This window comes from Nerophis lumbriciformis, linkage group LG38 (genome assembly GCF_033978685.3).
Source record: "Nerophis lumbriciformis linkage group LG38, RoL_Nlum_v2.1, whole genome shotgun sequence".
Classification (NCBI taxonomy): Eukaryota; Metazoa; Chordata; class Actinopteri; order Syngnathiformes; family Syngnathidae; genus Nerophis; species Nerophis lumbriciformis.
The window spans coordinates 23554112-23563117 of record NC_084585.2 but is presented as its reverse complement, the minus strand read 5'-3'; positions in this window follow the sequence as shown (position 1 = coordinate 23563117).

The following is a 9006-nucleotide window of genomic DNA, read 5'->3' as shown; positions in this document are numbered from 1 at the left end:
GTATTATTATATATTGTCTTAATTTAATCTGTTTTATGTTCGGGTCACAGTGCTGCGACAGGTGTGTCGTCACGGATGCAGAAGGACAAGCAGGAAAGCGGCAGGAGCAGTGTGCAGGTATGAATCTATTTTAATTCTTCCAGGCAGGGCAAAAAATACAAAAACTTAGAAACAAGTTTAGTGTGGAGCCAATAAACCAAAACCTCACCAAGGTTGAGCAGTGTGAAAGTCTTAGATGAGGAAAAAACAGTCAAGCGTGGCAAAAACGGGAAAACAAAATTGTCGCATAACGCAAACATTGACCCAGCAACTAAGCCCTGGGAGACACCAGAATATAAAGGGGAGTTCTTGGGGCAGAAATAGGTGAGGATGCTAATCAATAAACAGAAGGCAGGTGCAAACAATTAGTGTCCATGGCAACCAAAAGTAATTGAAAGGAAAGTGGGTAGAGAACTGAAACAGACTTAAAAATAGGAAAAAGCTACTAAACGTGAATCGAGACATGACCTGGACAAAGTGTCATGACAGTATCCCCCCCATCCCCAAGGGACGGACACCAGGCCAAGTGTCCCCAAAGAGTCAGGTGGCGAGTTGAACTGGCGAGGCAGGCGTCCACGGAACGGCCACATCCGTGGCCCGCGTGGAGGTGGGCGTGAGCGGCAGTGGCGCACCAACAGTTGTAAGGATCCACGGCATTGCTGGTGACGGCGGGGAGGGTGTCCATAAAAAGGCCACATTCGTGGCCGATTAGTATGACCTGAGCGAGGACAGCGCTCTAGAAGCCATGAAGATCCAGCCGACGAGGAGGAGGCGTGTGGGCGCCAGTTGGGCGCCTCCGCAGCAGGCGAGCTGGAGGTTGCACAGGTTGCTGGGCAGAAGATCTAGCTGGTTGCAGAGCTGGAGCTGACTGCAGAGCTGAAGGCAAGGCTGGAGCTGACTGCAGAGCTGAAGGCAAGGCTGGAGCTGACTGCAGAGCTGAAGGCAAGGCCAAAGCTGACTACAGAGCTGCAGGCGAGGATGGAGCTGACTGCAGAGCTGGAGGCGAGGATGGAGCTGTCTGCAGATCTGGAGGCAAGGATAGAGCTGACTGCAGAGCTCGAGGCGAGGATGGTGGCATCGTCGGAAGTCCCACTGGAGATGAGGAGGAAGGTGACGTTGTCAGAAGACCCACTGGAGACCAGGAGGGTGGCCCACTGGAGTTGCTCGTGGGTCATGACAGTGTTTTTTTTTTATTCTGTAACTATTTGAATAACAACTGTATACTATTTACTATTTAAGTTAGAATATGGGTTGTAAACAAATGTTTTTGATTGTACAGTAATTAAAATTAAAATTGTTTTTACTTTTGTATGGTTATCATCACCAGTTTCACATTTAATGCTTTTTTGTTTGACTTTTGATGTGTATTTTTACAGATGATTTCTGTTTAAATAGACGCATTAAACAACACCACTACAAGTCAGTATTTAAACTTGAGTTGTCTTTGCTTGCTTACAAGGGCCTTGTTACATAAAACCAACTTTTCTTCCCTACTATTGGTACTTATTTTTGTGAATTTGGGATTGGCATTATCCATCCATCCATCCATTTTCTACCACTTGTCCTGTTCGGGGTCGCGGGGGGTGCTGGAGCCTGTCTCAGCTGCATTCGCCACCTCATCGCAGGGCCAACACAGATAGACAGACAACATTCACACTCACATTCACACACGAGGGCCAATTTAGTGTTGCCAATCAACCTATCCCCAGGTGCATGTCTTTAGAGGTGGGAGGAAGCCGGAGTACCTGGAGGGAACCCACGCAGTCACGGGGAGAACATGCAAACTCCACACAGAAAGATCCCGAGCCCGGGATTGAACTCAGGACTACTCAGGACCTTTGTATTGTGAGGCACATGCACTAACCCCTGTACCACCGTGCTGCCTGGATTGGCATTAGTCACGGAAATTTGAAATCAAACCATGGAGGCATGAAGGAGATATTCATACTTTCTTGTCACTTTCTCTAGGTGAGCTGTCTGAAGTTTGCCCCATATTGTAACGTTTTACCCGAAGTGCTCTGCGCGAGTCCTCCATTTTTTTATAGGCGTGTGTGTCAGGCTTGCCCCTGACAGTTTGGTTGTGTTTTAGTTTTTCCTCTGTGTGTGTAGTATTTCCTGTCAGCGCTCTTGTTTTGGTTCTGTTTCCTGTTTGTCTCCCTGAGTGCTGTGTCCCCTCAGCTATGGCTGATTGGCACCTGGCCACACCTGGTGTCAATCAGCCAGCTGCTATTTATACCTGCCCTACCCTCCAGTCACTGCTGGATTGTTGTCATTGTCATTGTCGCTAATACTTGTTGTCACTACTACCTGTCATAATAATTGTTGTTGTAGCTCTGTCTACTTTTGTTCACTCTGTTCTTGTCATAGTTCCTTCGTGTCACAGTAAGTGTTGTTTGTTTCTTGTCGACAGTTAGCTTTTGTGCTATTTTAGTTCATAGCCAAGTTTGTTCTCCGCCTTGTGCGCACCTTTTGTTTGTACCCTTTTGTTTGTTTTTTTGCCAGTGTTTAATTAAATCATGTTTTCTTGTACCAAGCCTGCCGCCATCTCTGCATCTTGGGGTTCGCCACCAACAAACTCTGACAGTGTGTAGGCCACAACGTCTCCATGATGAAACCAATACAGGAATTTGCTTTAACCAGAACAAGTCACTACAACAACTTTCCGCCTCATCTGAAGTAACATGAAAGATAGGTTTGTTTTTATTTGAAGTGTGATAGTGATGAAACATTCATTTCACACTGTAAACCAATTATGGCAGAAACAGCAGCAGCTTAGCCCAGAGTGCGCCTCCTCCCTGCTCGGACTGGAACGGAATGGAACTTTATTGTCATTGCACTTGAAAGTACAACGAAATGTGTTTTCAGTACAAGCTGTCTAAGAACAGACATTCAGTAGACAGGGGACCTCCTGTGAGCAAAGCCTCAGGTGCCGTTGTACGTTGAGGACACCAGAGTGGTAAGCGCATTCATGTCTCCAAAACATCCCAAAAATCGCTAGATTGGTCGCTAGTCGCTTTTGAGAAAGAAAGTCGCTAAGAGGAGTTGAAAAGCTACTAGATTTAGCAAGAAAGTCGCCAAGTTGACACACTGCGCTGCAGTGTGTGTGAAAGATAGAGACGCCAAGACCTGCCTTATATTGCTTCTGATTGGTTTACATTGCCTTGTGCCTCCCGTGGTTGGCTGGATTCAAGCACGTTTGGGATTGGTTAATCGGTCAATCAGTCAGTTACTCAAACTGCAACATCCATCCATCCATCTTCTTACGCTTGTCCAAGGTCGGGTCGCGGAGCAGCAGCCTAAGCAGTGAAGCCCAGACTTCCCTCTCCCCAGCCACTTCGTCCAGCTCCTCCCAGGGGATCCCGAGGCGTTCCCAGGCCAGCTGGGAGACATAGTCTTCCCAACGTGTCCTGGGTCTTCCCCGTGGCCTCCTACCGGTTGGACGTGCCCTAACCACCTCCCTAGAGAGGCGCTCGGGTGGCAACCTGACCAGATGCCCGAACCACCTCATCTGGCTCCTCTCGATGTGGAGGAGCAGCGACTTTACTTTGAGCTCCCCTCGGATAACAGAGCTTCTCACCCTATCTCTAAGGAAGGAGGAAACTCATTTTGGCCGCCTTTACCCGTGATCTTGTTCTTTCGGTCATAACCCAAAGCTCATGACCATATGTGAGGATGGGTCTGTAGATCGACCGGTAAATTGAGAGCTTTGCCTTCCTGCTCAGCTCCTTCTTCACTACAATGGATCGATACAGCGTCGGCATTACTGAAGACACCGCACCAATCCGCCTGTCGATCTTACGATCCACTCTTCTTTCACTCGTGAACAAGATGTCCTCCCCAACCCGAAGATGACACTTCACGCTTTTCCGGGCGAGAACCATGGAATCTGACTTGGAGGTACTGAATACCATCCCAGTCGCTTCACACTCGGCTGCGAACTACGAAATGTCACGAGGAAACGTTTATTATTATGAAAAAACAAATATACTAGTGAATGGGAAATTATAACCGTGAGAAACGTCAAGTGGAGCGAGTAGCGTGAGAGTGGGTAAAATTGCGTGACTGTCACACTTAAAGTGTGAGGCTTGGCAGCCCTGGCTAAAACAGGGTTTCTTAACCATAGGGCTGGAGCCCATTGTTATGCCGTGAGCGTGCCCTATAGGGCCACCAAAAAATATATGTTACTCAGCTGTGGTCTGTATGGGCCGCAACGGTACAAGGACAAGTTTCTCCAGAATAAAAAATATGATTAAAGTGGTGAAGCTGTATTTTCATTTGCACTTAAATTATATAAACTTTTCATTTAAGAAGCATATATTATTATTATTTATTAGTAATATACTTATAATTCATTTATTTTAGCAGTGCGTAATTGTATGTATATTTATTTTTTGTCAGTTTTTGAGTCCCTCTTTAGCAGTATATTTGATTGAAGTATTTATTTTTCTAATTGGCCCGATCTAAGTCTTGATAATAATCTTTGTGCTTAACACGTGGTTTGATATCATTTAACAATGTGTGTCCTGTTAAACAGTGAGTAGGTGAGATATCATTATTACATATGATTAAAATCAAGCATAAGATTCCTAATTCTATGTTAACATTTGAGTGGGTTCCGGGCCCCGCTGTAGTGGAAAAGTTGGGCCCCGGGGTTGGCCCATTTTTGACAAGGGGTCAAAGCAGCAGTGCAGTGGAGTTGCTAACATGCGATAGATTAGAAAATGGAAAAACCTTTTATTGTCACGATACACATGTCTACATCCGAGATCTAACTTTGGAGAGACTCTGTAGGCAGGGGTGTCAAACTCATTTTAGCTCAGGGGCCGCATGGAGGAAAATCTGTGCATACGCTGGCCGGACTATAAAAATAATGGCATTAAAACTAAAAACTAAAGACAACTTCAGATTGTTTTCTTTGTCTTACTTTGGCCATAAATAGAACAAACACATTCTGAAAATATTACAATAAGAATAAAGAAAAAAATACCGGCAGCGGTAAAGTTTAGATCCATGCGGGAAAGAAGAAAGTGAATGAATGTTTATGACTGAATAAAATTACGTATGCATAAAAATTTGTTTTCTTTTGTGCTATTTTTTTATGAATTAACTAACGTTTATGACAACCTTTTTTCAAAACACAATATAGAATGTGAGATATAACAGCATAATGCATACATTTATCATTTGTTTTCAAAATGGTTACAAAAAAGTGGGACCCCAAAAATTTACTGTGGAACCCCATTTTTATGAGTTGATGGGGTCCCTGGTATCCCATTTTGAAAATTCCTAGTGCCAACACTGATGGAGTATTGGTGCGTGCAAAACAGCAGCAAGCGGTTTTAATACTAATCAAACATCATCCCGGGGGCCATAGATATTTCATTCGCGGGCCGGATTTGGCCCGCGGGGCTTAACGTTGACACATATGCTGTAGAGGTTTGGCCTTAGTGTATAGTACCAGACCTGCAGCCTCGCATTCTTTCTCTTTTCCGCCTGCATCGTCTCCTTGTGTCGACAACAAACCATGGTGAGCCTGCTGGTCTCGCTATATCATCAAGGACGTTTTGCGTGTGGTGGCTGCTGGTGGTCAACTATGTCTATAAGGTCCTGACAGGTGTAGCTGGTGTCGCACAGTAAAAGCAAAAAAGCAAAAATAACCTACAAAACATGGCTGTCAGGGCGTCTACTCAGCGTGAAGGAGCGTGGTGAGGAGAGGTTCAATTGCATCTAATAACTCTGCCTTTCAAAATGACTTGTTTTCAGATGGAGCCCAAAAATGGACATGGTCCCTAAAACAAAATCTATGCAAAATGTAAAAAAAAACCCCTCCATTACGTGTTACATAGATCACAAGGAAGTGTTTTTAATGTTGAAAAAAAAATCACGATATAACCCATCCATCCATCCATCCATCCATCTTCTTCCGCTTATCCGAGGTCGAGTCGCGGGGGCAGCAGCCTAAGCAGGGAAGCCCAGACTTCCCTCTCCCCAGCCACTTCGTCCAGCTCCTCCCGGTGGATCCCGAGGCGTTCCCAGGCCAGCCGGGAGACATAGTCTTCCCAACGTGTCCTGGGTCTTCCCCGTGGCCTCCTACCGGTCGGACGTGCCCGAAACACCTCCCGAGGGAGGCGTTCGGGTGGCATCCTGACCAGATGCCCGAACCACCTCATCTGGCTCCTCTCGATATGGAGGAGCAGCGGCTTTACTTTTAGCTCCCCCCGGATGGCAGAGCTTCTCACCCTATCTCTAAGGGAGAGCCCCGCCACCCGGCGGAGGAAACTCATTTCGGCCGCTTGTACCCGTGATCTTGTCCTTTCGGTCATGACCCAAAGCTCATGACCATAGGTGAGGATGGGAACGTAGATCGACCGGTAAATCGAGAGCTTTGCCTTCTGGCTCAGCTCCTTCTTCACCACTCTCGGCAGGGTCCTTGAGGGTGCATGGGAGTTTGCCCAACCAGTCTACATGTGCTTTGTGGACTTGGAGAAGGCATTCGACCGTGTACCCCGGGAAGTCCTGTGGGGAGTGCTCAGAGAGTATGGGGTAACGGACTGTCTTATTGTGGCGGTTCGCTCCCTGTATAATCGGTGTCAGAGCTTGGTCCGCATTGCCGGCAGTAAGTCGGACACGTTTCCAGTGAGGGTTGGACTCCGCCAGGGCTGCCCTTTGTCACCGATTCTGTTCATAACCTTTATGGACAGAATTTCTAGGCGCAGTCAGGGCGTTGAGGGTATCTGGTTTGGTGGCTGCAGGATTAGGTCTCTGCTTTTTGCAGATGATGTGGTCCTGATGGCTTCATCTGGCCAAGATCTTCAGCTCTCACTGGATCGGTTCGCAGCCGAGTGTGAAGCGACTGGGATGAGAATCAGCACCTCCAAATCCGAGTCCATGGTTCTCGCCCGGAAAAGGGTGGAGTGCCATCTCCGGGTTGGGGAGGAGATCTTGCCCCAAGTGGAGGAGTTCAAGTACCTCGGAGTCTTGTTCACGATATAACCCATTTAAAAAATTATTTATTTTTAAATGTTGTTTTAAAAGTGCAAATTATTGTTTTATTAATATTATTTTTAATAATAATAGTTAGGTGGCGACTTGTCCAGGGTGTACCCCGCCTTCCGCCCGATTGTAGCTGAGATAGGCTCCAGCGCCCCCCGCAACCCCAAAGGGAATAAGCGGTAGAAAATGGATGGATGGATAATAATAGTTATTATTGTTAATACTACTAAAACTCCCTTTCTTTTAAGAAATGTGTTAAAAAACAAGTTGGGATACATTGAACTCATATGTTTGGTTTCATTGGGATTTCTCTGTTTGCATGAAAATATATTCAAAAAAAAAATTTAAAAAATGAATATGAGTGTGTTTGTCTATTTGTGCCCAGCTGTGATTGACTGGTGAGTTGTGGCCATTTTAGTATGGCAGATTGCCTCATACTGGGAGATAGGAGTATTTATAATATTTTGCTCATCTCATTTGAAGTCTTAAGTATTAAAATACTCCTCTACCACCTTACCGTGGTAGAGGAGTTTGCGTGTCCCAATGATCCTAGGAACTATGTTGTCCGGGGGCTTTATACCCCCTGGTAGAGTCTCCCAAGACAAACTGGTCCTAGGCAAGGGATCAGACAAAGAGCAGCTCGAAGACCTCCATGAAAAATAAAAACGAAGGACCCAGATTTCCCTCGCCCGGACGCGGGTCACCGGGGCCCCCTTCTGGAGCCAGGCCCGGAGGTGGGGCACGATGGCGAGCGCCTGGTGGCCGGGCCCGTCCCCATGGGGCCTGGCCGGGCACAGCCTGAAGAGGCAACGTGGTCCCCCCTCCAATGGGCTCACCACCTATAGCAGGGGCCATAGAGGTCGGGTGCACTGTGAGCTGGGCGGAAGCCGAAAACAGGGCTCTTGGCGTTCCGATCCTCGGCTACAGAAGCTAGCTCTTGGGACGTGGAACGTCACCTCGCTGGGGGGAAAGGAGCCTGAGCTAGTGCGCGAGGTGGAGAAGTTCCAGCTAGATATAGTCGGACTCACTTCGACGCACAGCTAGGGCTCTGGAATCAGTTCTCTCGAGAGGGGATGAACTCTCTTCCACTCTGGCGTTTCCAGCAGTGAGAGGCGACGGGATGGGGTGGCAATTCTTGTTGCCCCCCCCGGCTCAGAGCCTGCACGTTGGAGTTCAACCCAGTGGACGAGAGGGTAGCTTCCCTCCGCCTTCGGGTAGGGGGACGGGTCCTGACTGTGGTTTGCGCTTACGCACCAAACGGCAGCTCAGAGTACCCAACCTTTTTCGATTCACTCGAGGGAGTACTTGAAAGTGCCCCCCCCGGGTGATTCCCTCGTTCTACTGGGGGCCTTCAACGCTCATGTAGGCAACGACAGTGAAACCTGGAGAGGCGTGATTGGGAAGAATGGCCGCCCGGATCTGAACCCGAGTGGTGTTTTGTTATTGGACTTTTGTGCCCGTCACAGATTGTCCATAACGAACACCATGTTCAAACATAAGGGTGTCCATATGTGCACTTGGCACCAGGACACCCTAGGCCGCAGTTCCATGATCGACTTTGTAGTTCTGTCATCGGATTTGCGGCCTCATGTTTTGGACACTCAGGTGAAGAGAGGGGCGGAGCTTTCTACCAATCACCACCTGGTGGTGAGTTGGCTGAGATGGTGGGGGAGGATGCCGGACAGACCTGGCAGGCCCAAACGCATTGTGAGGGTTTGCTGGGAACGTCTGGCAGAGTCTCCCGTCAGAGAGAGTTTCAATTCCCACCTCCGGAAGAACTTTGAACATGTCACGAGGGAGGTGCTGGACATTGAGTCCGAGTTGACCATGTTCACTCAACTCAATTGTTGAGGCGGCTGATTGGAGCTGTGGCCGCAAGGTAGTTGGTGCCTGTTGTGGCGGTAATTCTAGAACCCGTTGGTGGACACCGGCGGTGAGGGATGCCGTCAAACTGAAGAAAGAGTCCTATCGGGT